A 21,794-nucleotide genomic window follows, 5' to 3' on the forward strand; every position below is an offset into this window, starting at 1 on the left:
AGGCAGTTCTCCTGCCTTTTTTTTTTTTCCTCTTGTCTGCAAGTCTGTCCCTGGTCGTCAGTTGCAGGTGTGCTGCCAGCCATCCAAGCCCACCTGCACCTAATCAACGACCTGACTTAAACCCTGGATCTCCACCCAGCCAGTGCCAGTTCGTTCTTTGCCTGTGGTCCACTCTAACCTGAACACTATGATTCTGACCTTTGCCCTGAAACCTTTTTTGAACCCTGTTTTTGTATTTCCTCAGATGCTGAACAGACTTTTTGACCCCGTCTTCCTGGAGCTGACTTTTGTTACTCTTAAATTGTTTTCTCCAGTGATTTTTTGTTATTAAAAGGACTTTTTACTGATCCGCAATTGGATTCATTTTTTGAAACCTTAACAGAACGAACTGGCCAGTATGAATCCCGCGGATCTTCGCCTTGATGAGGACACACCTGCGGCAATCAGGGAAGCCGTTTCACATCAAGGCATCCTGCTTGGCCTGCATGAACAGACACTACGCCTTCTTGTTCAAGGAAATCAGGGCCTCGTAACACAAATGGGTCAACTCATGAACCAAATATCTGTCTTAACAAAACAACTTTCATCCACAGCCTCTGCCCAGTCACCTTTGACCCCTGCCTCACCTCACGCCTCTGCCACAACTCCAGAAGTTCCCGTGCCAAACCCTGAGCCTTTTCATGGGGACCTAAGCAGCTGTCGAGGCTTTCTTCTGCAGTGTTCCAACATTTATCAACTCAGACCAACAACATTCTCTGCAGATAAGTCAAAAATGTTGTTTATGGTTTGGTTACTTCGTGGCAGGGCGTTAGCATGGGCAGAGGCAGAAGATTCCCAGAATCCACTGGCACTCAGGAGATTCAATGACTTTGTTGAGCGTTTCCGGCAAGTTTTTGACCACCCAAACTATGCTGGTAGTGCAGCAAAGCGTCTCCTATCACTACAGCAAGGAAGTCACAGTGCTGCAGATTATTCTGTGGAGTTTCAAACATTGGCAGCTGACTCAGGATGGAATGACCAAGCACTTATGGAGATTTTTATTAAGGGTCTTAATGAACAGCTAAAGGATGAATTTGCTTGCAGAGACAGACAAATTTTAGTTCACTCATCTCATTGGTGATTCGGTTAGATAACCGTTTACGTGAGCGCCGCCTCGAGAAGAATGGTCAATCTAAATTTCCTCAAACTGTTCACAGACCAGCAATTAAAGCAGCAGAGATTCCACATCCTACCCTTCCTGTGGCAACAGAAGAACCCATGCAGCTGGGCAGAGCACCCCTGTCTCCTGAAGAACGGCAGCAGCGCATGAGGCTAGGTCAGTGCCTATATTGTGGGGAATCGGGTCATTTAATTTCCACTTGTCCAGTCAGGCCAAAAAGACCCGACTCACCAGTAGTCCTGGGAGTTTTAGTGAGCTATTCTAAGATAGGGTGTAGTCCCCGATTGTTACTTCCGGCTACCCTTAGGATGGCTACATTTTCCTTACCTTTGTCGGCGTTGATCGATTCTGGCGCGGAGGACAACTTTTTAGATTTTGAGTTAGCTAAACAGTCTAACATCCCCCTACAGGCACTTACAGCCAATTCTCTTAATGGGAAACTTTTGGCTAATGTTACTCACTGTACTGTCCCACTAACACTTTGCCTCTCTGGAAACCACCATGAAGAGATTCAATTTAAGATTATCTCTTCTCCTCACACACCACTCGTTTTAGAAAATCCTTGGTTGAGTTCGCACAACCCCAACATTGACTGGTTAAATTGTAGAATTACAGGTTGGAGTGAAAAGTGTCACATTAATTGCCTTCGTTCTGGCCTGGTGTCAGTTAAGGATGGTCCCTTTAATCCTCTGGAAATCTCCGATCTTTCGAACATCCCTACTTGTTATCATGATCTGGCAGAGGTTTTCAGTAAAGACAAAGCCTTATGTCTTCCTCCTCACCGTCCGTATGATTGCGCAATCGAGTTCCTTCCTGGTGCCACCTTGCCCTCTAGCCGCTTGTTCAATTTGTCACACCCAGAGAGAAAAGCGATGGAAAAATATCTGAACGAGTCTTTATCAGCAGGTTTAATCCATCAATCTTCTTCCCCTATCGGTTCCGGATTTTTTTTTTGTTGAAAAGAGAGACAAATCCTTACGTCCCTGCATAGATTATCGGGGCCTGAATAACATTACTATCAAAAATAAATATCCACTACCTTTGCTCCATTACAGGGATCTGTCATTTTCACAAAATGAGATCTGCGCAATGCTTACCACCTCGTACGTATTAGAGAAGGGGATGAGTGGAACACAGCCTTTAACACCCCCATAGGACATTTTGAATATTTGGTCATGCCTTTTAGTCTTACTAACACCCCAGCTGTTTTTCAAGCACTTGTGAATGATGTTTTGAGAAACTTTCTAAACCATTTTGTTTTCGTTTATCTCGACGATATTTAAATTTTCTCCCAGTCCCCTGCTGAACATATCAAACACGTCCGTTTAGTTTTACAAAAACTTCTGGAAAACAAATTGTATGTCAAAGCGGAGAAATGTGATTTTCACCGTGACTGTGTCCTTTTTGGGGTTTATTATTGAGGCTGGACAAGTGAGACCCGACCCCCAAAAAATAAAGGCAGTTTTAGAATGGCCACAGCCAACAAGTCGTCGGAAGCTCCAACAGTTCCTGGGTTTTGCAAATTTTATAGGCGCTTTATCCGCAACTTTAGCTCAATTGCCCAACCCCTTTGCCGTTTAACATCATCAACTCCCTTTTCTTGGACTGAGGAGGCTGAGTCGGCATTCAGAAAACTAAAGGACTTATTCACTACCGCACCAGTATTAATGCAACCGGACCAAACTCGTCAGTTCATTGTAGAGGTGGATGCCTCTGACTCTGGAGTCGGGGCAGTGTTATCTCAACGGTCTAGCTCTGATGACAAGCTCCACCCCTGCGCTTTCTATTCTCGTCGTCTATCTCAGACTGAAAAGAACTACGATGTAGGGAATAGGGAGCTTTTGGCCATCAAATTGGCACTAGAGGAATTTAGACACTGGCTGGAAGGAGCTGAAAAGCAAATTATCGTCTGGACTGATCATAAAAATCTTTCTTACATTCAATCTGCCAAAAGACTCAATTCACGCCAAGCCCGGTGGGCATTGTTTTTCAGCAGATTTGATTTTGTCCTAACTTATCGGCCAGGCTCCAGGAACACCAAGCTAGATGCCCACTCTCGCCAATTCACCTGTTCTGACACCCCCTCTGACCCAGTGACCATTCTCCCTTCCACTCTCATTGTTGCAGCCGTTACTTGGACGATCGAAGCAAAGGTGAAGGAGGCTCAACGCACAGATCCTGATCCAGGTAATGGACCCAATAACCGCCTCTATGTGCCTAACTCTGTCCGTTCTCAAGCGTTGCAATGGATCCACACTGCTCGATTTTCCTGCCACCCTGGAGTCACTCGCACACTCAACCTGCTCAAACGTAGATTTTGGTAGCCTTCAATGGATGCTGACACACTGAAGTATGTCCTTGCCTGCTCTGTCTGCGCCCAAAATAAGTCTTCACACAGTCCACCCTCTGGACTTCTCCAGCCGCTCCCCGTACCTTCTCGGCCATGGTCTCATATCTCCATGGACTTTGTCACAGGACTGCCACCGTCCCAAGGTAATACGGTAATACTCACTATAATTGACCGTTTTTCCAAGGCCTGTCATTTTGTGGCTCTACCCAAACTGGAAACTGCAAATCTCCTGGTTAATCATGTCTTCCGTCTACATGGACTGCCGTTGGACATTGTTTCGGACCGTGGACCACAATTCACCTCTCAGGTATGGCAGCTGTTTTGTAAGTCAATTGGTGCGACAGTCAGTCTTTCTTCTGGTTTTCACCCCCAATCTAATGGACAGACAGAACGGGCAAATCAGGAGCTGGAAGCCGCATTAAGATGTGTGACAGCAGATAATCCCACGCAGTGGAGTATCCATCTTTCCTGGGTTGAGTACGCCCACAACTCTCAATTAAGTTCTGCTACTGGTTCAACCCCCTTTGAAGCCTCTCTTGGTTATCAACCGCCACTATTCCCTGAGCAGGAATAGTGGCAAATTTTTAATTTGTTTTAATTTTTTAAATCAATCTAACAAACCACTACACAGCAATGCCATCCAATTCCAAAACTAAACCTGACCCAGCAACACTCAGAACTGCAATAAACAAAAATGAATATTATCAACAACAGTATCAATATTAGTTATAATTTCAGCATAGCAGTGATTAAAAATCCCTCATTGACATTATCATTAGACATTTATAAAAAAAAAAAAAAGAATAGTGTCACAGTGGCTTACACTTGCATCGCATCTCATAAGCTTGACAACACACTGTGTCCAATGTTTTCACAAAGATAAAATAAGTAGTATTTTTGGTTCATTTAATAGTTAAAACAAATTGACATTATTGCAATCAGTTGTCATTGTCTCTTACAATTATGTAGACAATAACTACATTTCCCACAAGGCACCAGAACAAAAACCAGGGTGTTGTGGCCTCACGTACACTCGCCACATGTTGACTTGTAGTTTCATTTTTACGATTCAGTCAACTCCGGTGATAAATATGCACATTGTGAACGTAATGGTAAACAATCAATCAATCAATGTTTATTTATATAGCCCCAAATCACAAATGTCTCAAAGGACTGCACAAATCATTACGACTACAACATCCTCGGAAGAACCCACAAAAGAGCAAGGAAAACTCACACCCAGTGGGCAGGGAGAATTCACATCCAGTGACAATGCTGACTATGTGAAACATTGGAGAGGACCTCAGATGTGGGCAACCCCCCCCCCCTCTAGGGGACCGAAAGCAATGGATGTCGAGCGGGTCTAACATGATACTGTGAAAGTTCAATCCATAGTGGCTCCAACACAGCCGCGAGAGTTCAGTTCAAGCGGATCCGAGACAGCAGCGAGAGTCCCGTCCACAGGAGACCATCTCAAGCGGAGGCGGATCAGCAGCGTAGAGATGTCCCCAACCGATACACAGGCGAGCGGTCCATCCTGGGTCCCGACGAGCGGTCCATCCTGGGTCTCGACTCTGGACAGCCAGTACTTCATCCATGGTCATCGGACCGGACCCCCTCCACAAGGGAGGGGGGGACATAGGAGAAAGAAAAGAAGCGGCAGATCAACTGGTCTAAAAAGGAGGTATATTTAAAGGCTAGAGTATACAGATGAGTTTTAAGGTGAGACTTAAATGCTTTTACTGAGGTAGCATCTCGAACTGTTACCGGGAGGGCATTCCAGAGTACTGGAGCCCGAACAATAATCTTGGTTATAGTAACTGACTTTTTCAATGTGAGTAAAAATGGCCACAGAAGTCAAAAAGCGCCATATTTCATGGGGTGGCGTTGAGAAGACCACATTACCCACAACCCCCTGGGGGTGCGCGCATGCGCGTTTGAAGGCGGCAGCCCTGGCGTGTGGAGTGGAGTCACGTGGAGACAGTCCGCCACCTCCGTGCTCTCCAAACAGAACGTGAGCTGCTCGGCTGCTAAAGCGACCCATGTTGTTTTTCTAAGACCCGCGTCCCTCTCAAACTTCACCGTTTCGTCGAATGAGTGATAACGACGACATCGAAGTCGACAGTGACGTGAGTACCGCCACTCTTTTTTTTCCCCCGCCCGTTTTCAAAATGCTGTTATTTGTGTTCATTTTAGCCCAAGTAGCTACCAGGCTAGCTTTAGCTACCGATAAACTGGCTCGTGCTTGTTTCTATCATCTCTCAAGTATTTGTCTGGACTTGTTAAAATGATATAAAAATAAGCAGTTTCGGTGCAAACAAAACAGATACGTTGCTAAACAATTATGGCTACAATTGTACTTTTTGTTCTGTTCTTTTGCAGGAAGACTCACCGAGATATCACTGTGGTGCGTAGTACCGAATGGGGATGGTGATTTGTCCATTATTGATACTGGCTTCCTATTCTTGCAAAATGATTCCACAATAATGCCTGTTTCTTTTAATAACAAGGCGTGGGACGTGTGTGGGCTGACTTTCCAAATCGAATGTGAAAGTAATAAGTCAGATCACGTGACGTGTTGCACAGTAATATAATATTTGTTCATTTTGACGAGCAGTGGTTCGTGCATTGCAAGCAGGGTTTCCCCCCATCCTCCTTTACGCGGCCATAGGGACACGGTAACACGGCAGCTATATTTAGACCAAAGCTTTACCAAGCTGCAGCATTTTTTTTCCTCCTCCTGCTAGTCTCTTGATAACAATTTTCACCGATGAAGTCATGTATGTGCAGGCACTGTTGTTGCATCTCTAACACGTTTCTTGCACATCTAGGTCATCTCTTTACATTATGCTGCATTCATGGCGTTGATGGTGCAGCCCGCTGCATCTCGGATAAGCTTTCGTGTCAGGAAAGGGGCTGCAGTCGGGATGTTTTCCTGTGTTGCAGCCTGTGATTAGAGCCGTCCTCTCCACAGGCCACCGAGGGACTGGCAAGCTAAATGAATGACGTATAACTAGCTGCACAACACAGTGATGAGGGGGGTGTAAAAACTCCCTGGACCAGTGTTTTTCAACCTTTTTTGAGGCAAGGCACATTTTTTTCAACTAAAAGATCCTCCGGAGGCACACCACCAGTAAAAAAGGTTAAAAAAATGAAACTCCACCAGGTCGTCGTGCCTTATTTTGAGTTTGTTGGCATTTTCTAGTGTATAGTGCTTTAGTTCTTGTCTTGCACTCTACCCACCACGCTGTCTGATAGTTTATACATCAATGATGAAATATTAACATTGCAACACATGCCAATACGGCTTTTTTAGTTTACTAAATTACAATTTTAAATTTCCCGGGAGTTTCGTCTTGGAAACGTCGTTTAATGATGACGTGTACGCAGGACGTCACGCGTTTTTAGGAAGTATGAGCGCTACGCACACACACAGGTGAAAGTCGTCTGCTTTAATGGCATAATTACACAGTATTTTGGACATCTGTGTTGCTGAATCTTTTGCAATTTGTTCAATTAATATTGGAGAAGTCACAGTAGAAAGATGGATTTGGGAAGCTTTATCCTTTAGCCACACAAACACACGGTGATTCCTTGTTTAAAATTCCTGGAGCTGAAACTTTACTATGGATCAGAGCGCGGTCAAGCAGACATGGATCCTACCGAATGTCAACCAGCAGGTTTCGGTGAGAAAATTGTGGTTAAAAAGTCGCCACTTACCAGCTGAGCTTGTGTCGTCCGTACAGCTGAAGTCGACTCCCCTGAGACACTGCGCATCAACACACCTGTGGACAAACCCCTCCGACTATCAGGTAATATTAAACTCACTAAAACACTAGCAACACAATCAAAAAGATAACGGATTTCCCAGAATTATCCTAGTAAATGTGTTCAAAAACATCGGAATACACCCCAATGCTATCGCAATTTTTTTTTTTTTTACTTTTTTTTTTTTTTTTCTAGTGCGCTATCAATATCCTCAAACACGACTCTTTCATCCTCGCTCAAATTAATGGGGAAATTGTCATTTTCTCTGTCCGAATAACTGTTTTTGTTGGAGGCTCCCATTAAAATCAATGTGAATGTGTGAGGATCCCCCATACTTGCGACGTCATCGTCTGCGACTTCCGGTAAAGGCGAGGCTTTTTCAGGAAGTACCTAAAGTGGGGAATTTTATCGTCGATTTTCTCTACTAAATACTGTCAGCAAAAATATGGCAATATCGCGAAATGATCAAGTATGACACATAGAATGGACCTGCTATTCCCGTATAAATAAGAAAATCTCATTTCAGTAGGCCTCTAATGCTGAGTGCCAAGCAGGGAGGTAATGCGTCCCATTTTTATAGTCTTTGGTATGACTCGGACAGGATTTAAAAAGCACATATTTCCAAACTGTTTCATTTAAAACAAAAATATTACGAATTTTAAAGGTATATGATTTCCATTGGACCGGAGGCATAAGATTTTCTGAATATTTTTGGACTTTTAAACATTTTCCTCAGCTAATATGCAGTCTGAGTGTAAGAAACCCAACATATTTATTTGTAACTTTATTTTTGGAACAGGGGTGTCTTTCATCGATTGGAGCGCCTGTCTTTTATCCGAGTTTTTCCACGCTGTCCACAGGCCAAAGCGAAGAACTACCAGTTCTTCCTTCCTTCCTCTCGCCACCTGGAGCACTTATGTAATGCACCATGTACAGGTATGAATAGAATGGAGGGAGCGTGCAGTGTCAGAGAAAAAAGGGGGGGGGCGGTGAAAGGACTATCTGTTATGACAGACTGATAGTGGAGGCGCGGTAATTGCACACCTGTTTGTCATGGTGACCAATGTGCTGAGCCACAAACGCAGCATGGAAGGCACCCGTCACATCTTAATAGTACAGAGATACATGATTGTTTGGACATTTAGATCCATTTATATTTTATTAACATACATTTTCATTCACCAAAATATTATTATTCCCTTGGTTGATGTGATAATATTCCATACAGATACACACTGTCATACTTCATTGTCATATCTTGAAAAGAAAGCCTGTAATGTACAGCATTTAGCACAGGGATGTCAAACTTGTTTTTATTTACGGCCACATTGCAATTATGGCCGTTTTTTACAGTATATATTATCACACAATTTGCACAGGTCTTTGATTATTAAATATTTTTTGAACGGATTGATGGTTAGCTTGCTGTAAAATCGTAAATCAAGGTAACAAGCAGATATTTACGTATATTTGATGACACAAAAATGCTTATGGCATGATCAAATAATATTTAAGTGCAGAATATATGCAATATGCAATGCAAGTTGAATGCAATACATTTTTCTGTCAAAATTTAAAGAAAAAATTAATTCTTTCCGTTCTTGCGCAGGCCACAATAAATTATGTGTTAAACGACGTGTCGGGCCTTGAATTTGATCCCTGCGACCTAGCACAGTGTTTCTTCAAACAAAGAGGTGGGCCCGTTGTTGGGCCACGAGCGCTCGTTTAAGGGCCGCGAAAAATATCTGTATCTCAGCTCTGGTCCGTATATGCTGCAGCAGTACTCAGTTGTAATACACTTGTCCACCATTTGTGGCAGTAATGCCAATCTCAAACAAACGGAAGCCTGGAGCTAAAATCGTAGATAAGTTTCTTAAATTTGAAAAATTATGACTATAGTGATGATGCTGTATTTTCATTTTGTTCTTTAATTTTGTTGACAGTTTAGTTAAGAAACATATTTATTCATAATTTGAGTTTGTTAGCACAACATAGTTGTATAAGTGTTTTCCTGTGCAATATAATTGATTGGTACTTATTTGTAAAATCAGCCTCACTTAAGCCTAAATTCTGTGTGTTAAGTAATAATTTTTGTGACTCACATGCAATTTCATATTATTTGACAAGTTTTTTCTTGTTGAACTGTAAGTAGGTTAAATATGATTATAGAATACGACTAAAATCAAGAGTAAGATTGCAAATTTAGTGTTAATATGTGAGTGGGCCCCAGTCCCCTTTATAATGGAAAAATTGGGCCCCTACGTTTAAAAAGATTAAGAACCTCTTCACAAAATAATGTGGTGGGCCACAATAAACTAGGTGGCGTGATGCCGTAAAATGTATGTTTTTTTTTGCAACTAATTACTGAAATGGAAAACACTACCACAGTTTTTCACGGGAAAAATCTGCCGACTGAGCTGCCAGTATTTCTTACTTCTAAATCTATAGTGGGTTTTTTTTAAATGTTTTTTTTTGTGACTTTACTGAGCTATTATAAAAAGAAAAAAGGTGCCACTGTTTTTTAGGGTAAAATTCTTGTCAACTGAGCTACCATTTTTCTTTACCATATAATATATGGTTGTTGTTTTTACAATGTATTACTGTAAATGGAAAACATGTTTAGAAAAATTCTTGCGACTGACCTGCCACTTTTTTTTACATACAATCTACTGTTTTTACAGTGTATTACTGCAAATAAAGAAAGATACCACAAATTTTTCAATACAATTCTGACAAGTGAGCTGCCACTTTTTTACCGTAAAATCCCTGGGGTTTATGTTTACGATATATTACTGTAAATGAAAAAATGTACCACAAAGTTTTACCCTAAGATTTTGACAACTGTGCTGCATTTTTCTCCCGTAAAAACTATTGTCATTTTTACAGTGTTCAATTTGAGTATTAACTTGCTTTGAAATTATAAGTCATAGTTAAAATTTAGCGATAGTATGTTGTTTTGCATATTGTGATATTTGGTAATATTTCGGTTTCAAAGATCTACAATTGCATGCAGTATATGTATTTTTTTCTGTTCAAAAGGAAAGAACAAATACATTTTTTAAGAAAAGATGAAATACTTAATCACTATATAGTATTTCCAGGCTGTTCCAGGTCAGATCTATGAACAGATCATGCCTGTGGCTTCAGTCACAGGTATGAGTGGGTGATTCTGGGTGTTTGTGACTGCCAAAGTATACACAACACTTAAGATGTGTATGATGAGAAATAAGAGTGACAAAACTGTATTTCACCTTTACAACCTACAGAGAGTATAAAAATGCCTGTAAGCCTAGTAATGACACGCCATCAGGAGGACGCGGGTTTGTGTCTTGTCAGTTATAATGGAGGGGTAACAGAGTTGTAACACGCTTGTTTGTAGGTCCGCAATTGAAGCTGGCGTTTGTGGTGAAATTGTGTCTCTTTGATACTTTGCGGGGTTTGTCGAAATAAACTTTGTGGGTGATGGTGTAGTTGTAGGAGACTGTTTTTAATTATGGCCTCATGACATTGATGCTAATTACTCCTCTTTCAGGAATCATTTTCATTTCACATTGAGAATGGAAAAAGCTAACAGCCGCACCCACCAGATGTGATACACGCTCATATCTGTATGCTGTCATGTTTGTTCCATGGCACGATCACTACTTTAAGATTACAGATTTGCATGGAATCAAACCCAACCATGGTTTTGATAGCCGAGCCAAAAACAAGTACAGCAGCAGCTGATTAGCCCACGCAGCGTTGCAATGTGGTTGAGCTGAGAGGTGCTTTGGGGGTTTGGTGTAGTCGTTAGCTTTGAGACACATGGTTGTACAACACCTAAAGGGCAAACAGCCACAACATCAGCCCCATTCAGGCGTCCTGTAAAGTTTTTAATGTCACAACATGGGAGGGACATGGCAATTTTATATCTTCGGCAGTAGTGTCAGAGGTTTAACAACTCTGTGGACTGGAATAGTGGAAGTTTATCACGACAGACTGGGGCTGGCCGGTTTTGGCAAAAATAATAAGATTATTTTGATTGATATTGAAATCACAAATAACATGGTTATTCATTAATATGAAAACATGAGAAACATGTTTTTCGGTGTATAGGCCGCACCGGAGTATAAGTCGCACCTGCCGGAAATGCATAATAAAGAAGAAAAAAATATATATATATAAGTCGCACTGGAGTATAAGTCGCATTTTTTGGGGAAATTTATTTGATAAAACCCAACACCAAGAATAGACATTTGAAAGGCAATTTAAAATAAATAAAGAATAGTGAACAACAGGCTGAATAAGTGTACGTTATATGACGCATAAATAACCAACTGAGAAGGTGCCTGGTATGTGAACGTAACATATTATGGTAAGAGTCATTCAAATAACTATATAACATACAAAATGCTATAAGTTTACCAAACAATATGTCACTCCTAATCGCTAAATCTGATGAAATTTTATACGTCTAGTCTCTTACGTGAATGAGCTAAATAATAATATTTGATATTTTACGGTAATGTGTTAATAATTTCACACATTAGTCGCTCCTGAGTATAAGTCGCACCCCCGGCCAAACTATGAAAAAAACTGCGACTTATTGTCCAAAATATACGGTATTGTCTTTTTTATGTCATAACATTTTATAAAATGTTCATTGTTAAATGTAAAAAATCCTCACATTTATTGGAGCAATACATCTTTAGACAATTTTGACTACTATTTTAAGTCAAAGCGTAATTGTGTAAATGTATCAATAAGCGATTTTAAGTACATTATGCTTGTGTATGGTACGTTTTTGAAACCTTTTATTTTGTTACCACAGTCAAAACGGATGTTGCGCAGAGCGCTGTTATAATGATGGGGGAAATTGTGCTAACGAGTAAGGAGGCGACAAGAGACTGTTAGAATCGCGTATCAAGGGCCCCAAGGTTTGCCAAATGGTTAATCAATCAAAAATGTTTGCTCAGTGAACAAGGTGGATGTTTCCGGGGGAACAACACTCCTTTTATGGGCAGGAGGAAATGACTTGTCCATCTTACAGTCCCTTCACAATAAGCGTTCGTTCCGTCGTGGGTCACGGCGGTCTGGTACACACCTGTCGGGTTATGACATCATCGCTTGGTGTGAATACGTGATCCAATTTACTTTGAAAGGACCTCATTACCTTTTTCCTTCCTCGTGAGCCTTTGATGACACCGGAACACCACGATCAGAACCATGGCTTCCAAGAGCTGGAAGGAAATGTAGACCATCGGGAAGAGGAAGAGCGGGCCGATCACCTCCGGCGGGAAGGCCAACTTCAGGATGGTGGAGCACAGCTGGATGTTCTGGCAGCCCGTTTCCATAGCAACGGTCCTCCGCTCCCTGAGACGGTGGCAAGTTGCGGTTCAGACAAGGCGTCTAGTGGTTGTGGGTGGTGTGTGGCGAACGTACGGTTGACTGAGCTTGAAGACGGCCGAGATGACTTAGCCGAAGGTGAAGCCGATCAAGGGCATGAGGGCGCCGGTCGCCAGGAGAGGGGGGGACATCACCGCCGTGATGGCGCCGCCGATCGCTATGGTGGCCGCCACGGTGACCCCCGTGGCGGTGATGGACATGATGATGAGACCCACCTGAGAAGAGAACGTGACTAAAGACCCACACCGATAGTTTAAAAGGAGCGATGAAATATAGCCACTCAACCTGCACCTGAGTATGGTCTCTGCTCTAATAGACACCGTGCCTCAAATATTCGCCCTCCCTAAATTAAATGTACGGTGGGGCAAAAAAGTATTTAGTCAGCCACCGATTGTGCAAGTTCTCCCACTTAAAATGATGACAGAGGTCTGTAATTTTCATCATAGGTACACTTCAACTGTGAGAGACAGAATGTGAAAAAAAAATCCAAGAATTCACATTGTAGGAATTTTAAAGAATTTATTTGTAAATTATAAAGGAAAATAAGTATTTGGTCAACCATTCAAAGCTCTCACTGATGGAAGGAGGTTTTGGCTCAAAATCTCACGATACATGGCCCCATTCATTATTTCCTTAAAGGGTAACATTATCACTAAACCTATGCAAGCGTCAATATATACCTTGATGTTGCAGAAAAAAGACAATGTATTTTTTTAACCGATTTCCGAACTCTAAATGGATACATGGATGATACAGTAGATGATTGGGAGAATGTCATGTGGTCAAATAAAACCAAAATGGAACTTTTTGGTATAAACTCAACTCGTCGTGTTTGGAGGAAGAAGAATACTGAGTTGTATCCCAAGAACACCCAACCTACTGTGAAGCATGGGGGTGGAAACATCATGCTTTGGGGCTGTTTTTCCGCTAAGGGGACAGGACGATTGATCCGTGTTAAGGAAAGAATGAAATAAGCCATGTATCGTGAAATTTTGAGCCTCCTTCCATCAGTGAGAGCTTTGAATGGTTGACCAAATACTTATTTTCCATCATAATTTACAAATAAATTCTTTAAAATTCCTACAATGTGAATTCCTTGATTTTTTTTTCATATTCTGTCTATCACATTTGAAGTGTATCTATGATTAAAATTACAGACCTCCATCATCATTTTAAGTGGGAGAACTTGCACAATCGGTGGCTGACTAGATACTTTTTTGCCCCACTGTATATATTATATACTAATTTAGCTATACTCCTTAAACAAGGACCAGGTGTTCTCATTATTTGAGGAAATATATATACATATATCTTCCTATATATTAATTACAAAAGTTTATCTACTCTTAAAAAGGAGACATAAATACAAAAATCACCTCAAATAGATGCCATACCTCTAAAAGTCACAGGGTGTGTAACTCATTTGAACAAACTAATGCCTCTCCTCAAATAGATGACTTTTTCTTTCATCTCAGGACAGACTTTAGTCACTCGCAAATACACTAATTTGGCCATGTTACAAAAAGCCTCTTATCAAATAGACTCCTCCTTAATATAAACGCCTAGCACTCCCTGTACTTGGTCCCTCTTTAGGTATGTTATTAAAGGCCTCCTCTCAAATAGACACCTTTTAAATAATCACCTCATACTCCTTGTATTTGGCCCCTATTTAGACATTTTACCAAAGGCCTCCTCTCAAATAGATGCCTACTTTAAATAAGCATCTATAGTACTCCCTGTACCTTGCCACTATTTAGGCATGTTACTAAAAGCCTCCTCTCAAATAGACACCTACTTTAAATAATCACCTATTACTCCTTGTACTAGGCCCCTATGTAGGTATGTTATCAAATGCCTCTTCTCAAATAGACACCTAAGTAAGCACCTATAGCACTCCCTGTACTTTGCCACTATTTAGGCATGTTACTAAAAGCCTCTTCTCAAATAGATGCCTACTTTAAATAAGCACCAACAACTCCTTGGGCTTTGCGCCTATTTAGGCATGTTTAAAAAAAGCCTCCTCTTAAATAGACGCCTAAATAAGAACCTTTAGTACTCCCTGTACCTTGCCACTATTTAGGCATTTATTAAAGGCCTCCTCAAATCGATGGCTACTTTAAATAAACACCTAAAGGACTTTCTGTACCTTGCCACTATTTATGCATGTTACTCAATTCCTCCTCTCAAATAGACACCTACTTTAAATAAGCGCCCCATACTCCCTGTACCTTACCAATATTTAGGCATGTTACTAAAAGCCTCCTCTCAAATAGATGCCTACCTTAAATAAGCACCTATAGTACTCCCTATACCTTGCCACTACTTAGGCATGTTACTAAAGGTCTCCTCTCAAATTGATGCCTATTTAAATAAGCACCTATAGTACTCCCTGTACCTTGCCACTATTTATGCATGTTACCCAATTCCTCCTCTGAAATAGAGGCCTCCTTTTAAATACGCTCCCCATACTCCCTGTACCTTGACACTATTTAGGCATGTTATTAAAAGCCTCCTTTCAGATTGATGCCTACTTTAAATAAGCACCTATAGTGCTCCCTGTACCTGGCCACATTTTAGGCATTTATTAAAGGCCTCCTCTCAAATAGATGCCTACTTTATTAGTACTCCCTGTACCTGGCCAGGGATTTATTATTTTGATCTCAAGAAACAGGACAGTCGTTTGCTGTACATACTAATTTAGCCATGTTAATAAAGGCCTCCTCTGGAATAGACGCCTCCTTTGAATAAACACTTGAAATATATTTACAGTTGATGCCCTATACTGTAAACACTTGAAATATATTTACAGTTGATGCCGTCAACCACAGTATACTTTAATGCAAATGTGCTGCATCAAGATCCGGCGTTTGTCACAAACCTTGGTGATGATCTTGGCGTAGCGCGGTCTGTAGTAATTGACGCCGATGCCGCAGGGCACGAGGATCGTGACGAGCGACACGGCGATGTCGACGTAGGGTACGGCGCTCTGCAGGTTGTCGAAGCTCTGGCAGTAGAGGAAGAGCAGCAGGGGCATCATGCCCAGAGCCAGCAAGGTGGAACAGGAAGTCATCACAATGCTGAGGAAGTAGACATAAAGGCGTACTACGGTGTTGGTAAATCATGAACAGGAGATAGAGATCTGTCATCTCATCCTCGTGTTGTTGGAGACAGCATTGGGATTACCCATGATGCACCACTTCCTTCATATTAGTAATATTTGGCTGTAGATACTTACTTACTCGTACTGTACCAGTAGTGTATCCCACTATATACTCTATATATATATATATATATATATACATATATATATATATATATATGTGTGTGTATGTGTTTATATATATATATATATATATATATATATATATAGTGTATGTATATATATATAGTTGTGTCAAAAGTTTACATACACTTGTGAAGAACATAACGTCATGGCTGTCTTGATTTTTCCAATAATTTCTACAACTCTTATTTTTTGTGATACAGGGGTTGGAGCACATACTTTTTGGTCACAAAAAAAAACATTCATGCAGTTTGGTTCTTTTATGAATTTATTATGGGTCTACTGAAAATGTGACCAAATCTCCTGGGTCAAAAGTATACATACAGCAATGTTACTATTTGGTTACATGTCCCTTGGAAAGTTTCACTGCAATAAGGCGCTTTTGGTAGCCATCCACAAGCTACAGGTTTAATTTTTGACCACTCCTCTTGACAAAATTGGTGCAGTTCAGCTAAATTGGTTGTTTTTCTGACATGGACTTGTTTATTCAGCATTGTCCACACTTTTAAGTCAGGACTTAGGGAAGGCCTTTCTAAAGCCTTAATTCTAGCCTGATTCCTTCACCACTTTTTTGACATGTGTTTGGGGTCATTGTCCTGTTGAAACACCCAACTGCTCCCAAAACCCAACCGCCGGGCTGATGATTTTAGGTTGTCCTGAGCAATTTGGAGGTAATCCTCCTTTTTCATTGTCCCATTTAAAGCACCAGTTCTATTGGCAGCAAAACAGGCCCAGAGCATAATACTACCACCACCATTTCTTTCATCTGACCACTGAACTTTCCTCCGGAAGCTCTTATCTTTGTCCATGTGATGTTAGATTAAATAAAAAAGAAGCTGTTTGGCCACAATACCCAACAATATGTTTGGAGGAGAAAAGGTGAGGCCTTTAAAGGGGAACATTATCACCAGACCTATGTAAGCGTCAATATATACCTTCTGGTGCAGAAAGAAGACCATATATTTTTTTAACCGATTTCCGAACTCTAAATGAGTGAATTTTGGCGAATTAAACGCCTTTCTGTTTATCGCTTTGGAGGCGATGACGTCAGAGTGTGACGTCGCCGAGGTAATACAGCCCCCATTTTCATTTTCAACACATTGTAAACATTGGGTCTCAGCTGTGTTATTTTCCGTTTTTTCAACTATTTTTTGGAACCTTGGAGACATCATGCAAGTTGCACCACTGGCCCAAAGATGCGAAAGTGTCTGCCGCCAGACCCCCATTGAACGTGCCAGAGTGTCTCCACATTTTACCGGCGATGACAGACATGACACAGAGATGTATGGATAACCTGCAGATGCATTTGCAACGATAAAGTCAACGAAATCACAAAGGTCAGTTTTGTTGATGTTGACCTCTGTGCTAATCAGACATATTTGGTCGCAGCGTGACTGCCAGCTAATCGATGCTAACATGCTATTTACCGGCGGTGCTAAAGCAGACATGGCACAGAGATGTATGGATAACCTGCAAATGCATTTGCAACGATAAAGTCAACGAAATCACAAAGGTGAGTTTTGTTGATATTGACTGCCAGGTATTCGATGCTAACATGCTATTTACCGGCGGTGCTAAAGCAGACATGGCACAGAGATGTATGGATAACCTGCAGATGCATTTGCAACTATATTAAGTTTCCTTCCACCTGCATTTAATTCGAAAAAAACACTTACCAATCGACGGATTTAAGTTGCTCCAGTGTCACAAGATGCGAAAGTCCTGATTGTTTGGTCCGCACATTTTACCGGCGATGCTAACGCAGATATTCGGCCATGCTATGGCTATGAATAGCGTCAATAGCTATTCGCTCAATAGTTTCAGTTTCTTCTTCAATACTTTCATACTCCAACCATCTGTTTCAATACAGCCGTAATCTGTTGAATCACTTAAGCCGCTGAAATCCGAGTCTGAATCCGAGCAAATGTCGCTATATCTTGCTGTGCTATTCCCATTGTTTGTTTACATTGGCAGTACTGTATGACGTCACAGGGAAATGGATAGTGGTTTCGAAGATAGCGAAAATAAGGCACTTAGGATATTCAGAGACCGGTAAAATTTTGAAAAAAAAAAATCAAAAAATACAACAAGCCCCTGGGAACTGATTTTTATTGTTTTCAACCCTTTTGAAATTGTGATAATGTTCCCCTTTAATCCCATGAACACCATTCTTACCGTCAAGCATGGTGGTGGTAGTATTATGCTCTGGGCCTGTTTTTCTGCCAATGGAACTGGTGCTTTACGGAGAGCAAATGGGACAATGAAAAGGGAGGATCTACCTCCAAATTCTTCAGGACAACCTGAAATCAGCAGTATAACTTGCCAAGGGACATGTAACCAAATATTAACATTGCTGTATGTATACTTTTGAACCAGCAGGTTTGGTCACATTTTCAGTAGACCCATATTAAATTCAGAAAAGAACCACACTACATGAATGTTTTTGTGTCCAACAAGTATGTGCTCCAATCACTCTATCACAAAAAAATAAGACTTGTAGAAATTATTGGAAAATCAAGACAGCCATAACATAATGTTCTTTACAAGTGTATGTAAACTTTTGACCATGACTGTACATATGTATATAAACATACATATGTATATGTATTCATTTTCTCATAATATTACGACTTAATTCTTGCAAAAATTACCACTCTTACATTTTATCCACGTGTTTCTATTATGACTTTAGAAATATGGACTGGCCTTTTTCTTTTCTCGACTTTATTTTCCAGGCTAGAATTATAATAACATTATGACTTTATCCCCGCTTTATACTCACAAAATGAGAGTTATTTATTTTCATTTGAGCTTTTGTCTTATCTCTAAAATGTGCAGAGGGCCGTTAAAAAAACAGTTAAACATTACAAACTCCTTTTTTAATAGTTGTGAGCGTCACTTTGCGGTGCCTTTTAGGATTGTAACAAGAGCCAAATAGGGCCGATTTTGTGGAGGTGTTTTTCACCTGGGGGCCATCGTCATGTTCCCTTGCAGCCGGGGGCCCGATAAGATCCCCCAGAGTGATCAGATAGAGGAGGAATGTGCACAACAACACACACACGCCTGCTTCTTGATAACGGAGGACCCTATCGGGGGTGAATGGCCGCAGGGGATTGGTCACGTGATCACGTCAGGTGATAGATAATAGTCTTGGTTTATGAGCGCTCTAATGACGGCTGAATGAGACCCAATGTACTTGGACAAGGTTGTTGACCTTCATGGTGTGTGCGTGCGTGCGTGCGTGCGTGTACACCTGAGGTTCATGTCGCCCTGCAAAGCCAGGGCCAGGATGTTGGAGAGGTTCCCCCCAGGACAGCATCCACAGATGAGAACTACAACAGCGGTCATGTCAGCCAGCTGGAAGGCCTGGAGAACCATAAGTGGAACAATAAGTAGAACAAAAAGTAGTACAATAAGTCAATATTCACTTGATTTCACAATAAATATCATTACGGGATGTTGTCGTGTTCAGAAGTGTAAGATTTTTCTGCTGACATTTTTAACATACAATACATATTTGTATCGTGTCATTCGTTTTAATTAATCAAAAATAATAAGAAATAATGTGATTATATGCTTCACTTTTGATATGTTTTAATTGTATACATGTTATATTTTTTCAAAAAAAATTTCAGTATTTTTGTGTTGCATGTACCGTATTTCCTTGAAATTTGCCGCCAAGGCGCTAATTGATTTAAAACCTCTTCTCACTCCTGCGCTTACCAAAGGCATGCGGTAAAAGTAAGCATGCGCTAATGATTTTAAAACCTCTTTTCTCTCCGGCATTTACCAAAGCTATACAGTAAAAAATTGAGTATGATGTAAGCTTTGACCTTAAATCCTACAGAATAGATCTTAATCTTCTTCCCTTTAAGCAATTTGAAATGACCGGTATTGAAATCAGCCTCCTCCATTTTGAAAATGATGACAGGGGAAGTGTCACTCGTGACGTCACGAGTTTGACCAGGCGGTAATACTAAGCATGCGCTAAGTATTTTGGGAAGCGAGTTTGACCAGGCGGTAATTCAAGGCAGGCGCATACTATATGCCCTGTGGTAATTCAAGGAAATACGGTATATTCATTTTTTTGTCAGTATTTTTTCCATGACTTAAAATGTTCATGTACCCCGCCTTCCGCCCGATTGTAGCTGAGATAGGTGCCAGCGCCCCCCGCAACCCCAAAAAGGGAATTAGCGGTAGAAAAATGGATGGATGGATGTTAAAAAAAAATCCCTTATCCTTCTATTGTGTTGGTAGTGTTTTAGTGAGTTTAATAGTACCTGACAGTCGGAGGGGTGTGTCCACGGGTGTCTTGAGCCCAGTGTCTGATGGAAGTCGATGGCACCTGTATGGATGGCGCAAGCTCAGCTGATCCCTGGTAAGTGGCGACTTTTTACCACAATTTTCCCACCGAAAACTGCTGGTTGACTTTTGGTCGGGATCCATGTTCGCTTGACCGCTCTGATCCATAGGAAAGCTTTACCCTCCGGGAATTTTAAACAAGGAATCGCCGTGTGTTTGTGTGGCTAAAGTCTAAACCTTCCCGACTCCATCTTTCTACTTTTGACTTCTCCATCATTAATTGAACAAATTGCAAAATATTCAGCAACACAGATGTCCAAATTACTGTGTAATTATGCGGTCAAAGTAGACGACTTTTAGCTGTGTGTGTGTGCGCAGCGCTAATATTTCCTAACAGTCCGTGACGTCACGCGTACACGTCATCATTCCACGACGTTTTCAACAAGAAACTCCCGGGAAATTTAAAATTGTAATTTAGTAAACTAAAAATTACAAGTGCATGTGTTGCAATGTTAATATTTCATCATTGATATATAAACTATCAGACTGCGTGGTCGGTAGTAGTGGGTTTCAGTAGGCCTTTAAAGAGTTGTCAAAATAAAACCTTTACTAAGAATTCCATCCCTGCATCTGAGTCCCTTCCTTGGTCCAAGCTTGACAGTATGTAAGGTTCTTTACTTTTTAACTTTTTCTATTTTGTGTTTTTGTGTTCATCCAACACAAATGTAATAATAGTGTAACACACTTGTTTGTTGACAAAACCATTAGAACACACTTTCTGTCAGCATTGTTTGATTTATATTACTGTTAATGGAAGAATAAATATGTGTATATATTATTTTACCTACATGTATGTTTCTGCAAAATGTGCACCACCTTTGAGGTTGAAAAGGTGTAGGATATTAGACCAACCTTCGCCAAGCAGAAGGCAGTAAGCGGCATGATGCAATACTGGGACACCACGGCGATAACCACACCTTTGGGGTTCACTATGTGGTCCTGCAGGGGGACAGTTATCAGGGCGATATCATTTCTGTTTCGCACCTTGGAGGCAGACGGCGTCACCTTGATCTTGGACACCTCCATGGTGCAGCCCAGTGAGACCATGGTGATGAACAGGACCATCACCAACAGGACGTTTATGGTTTTGTCCAAGGCGGGGGACAAAAAGGACTCGAAGACCACGTCGCTGGTGTTTGCCGGCGTCATGTTGAAGGCGCTGGGCACTGCGTCGGAATCGGACATGCGGCCCCCAATGGTATCCATGGTTACGTCCATTAATGTCTCGTGGACTGAAACACACCAGGAGGTAGAAATAAGACTGAAAACCAAGCTGAATGTGGCACAATTTCCAAAAGTAAACAATTACTGGAGTGGGTCAAATGACTTTGTGTACGTGGTACTTCACCTGTAATACACTTTTTCCTACAAATGGTGGATTAAAAGACAAACGTTACATTTTTCATGCATTCAAAAAATAACAAGGGGATGCCAAAAATAGCTGTAATTATTTTTTCATTAAAAGATATTTTCTCAAATCTCAACTG

At 41.1% G+C, this 21,794-nt stretch overlaps 1 pseudogene; it reads right to left on the bottom strand.

Annotated features, from left to right (window-relative positions):
• Positions 1–10,978: 10,978 nt before the first annotated feature.
• Positions 10,979–21,513, bottom strand: LOC133542206 (hepatic sodium/bile acid cotransporter-like; annotated as a pseudogene).
• Positions 21,514–21,794: the final 281 nt, after the last annotated feature.

Source organism: Nerophis ophidion, linkage group LG24, assembly GCF_033978795.1.
Source record: "Nerophis ophidion isolate RoL-2023_Sa linkage group LG24, RoL_Noph_v1.0, whole genome shotgun sequence".
Classification (NCBI taxonomy): domain Eukaryota; kingdom Metazoa; phylum Chordata; class Actinopteri; order Syngnathiformes; family Syngnathidae; genus Nerophis; species Nerophis ophidion.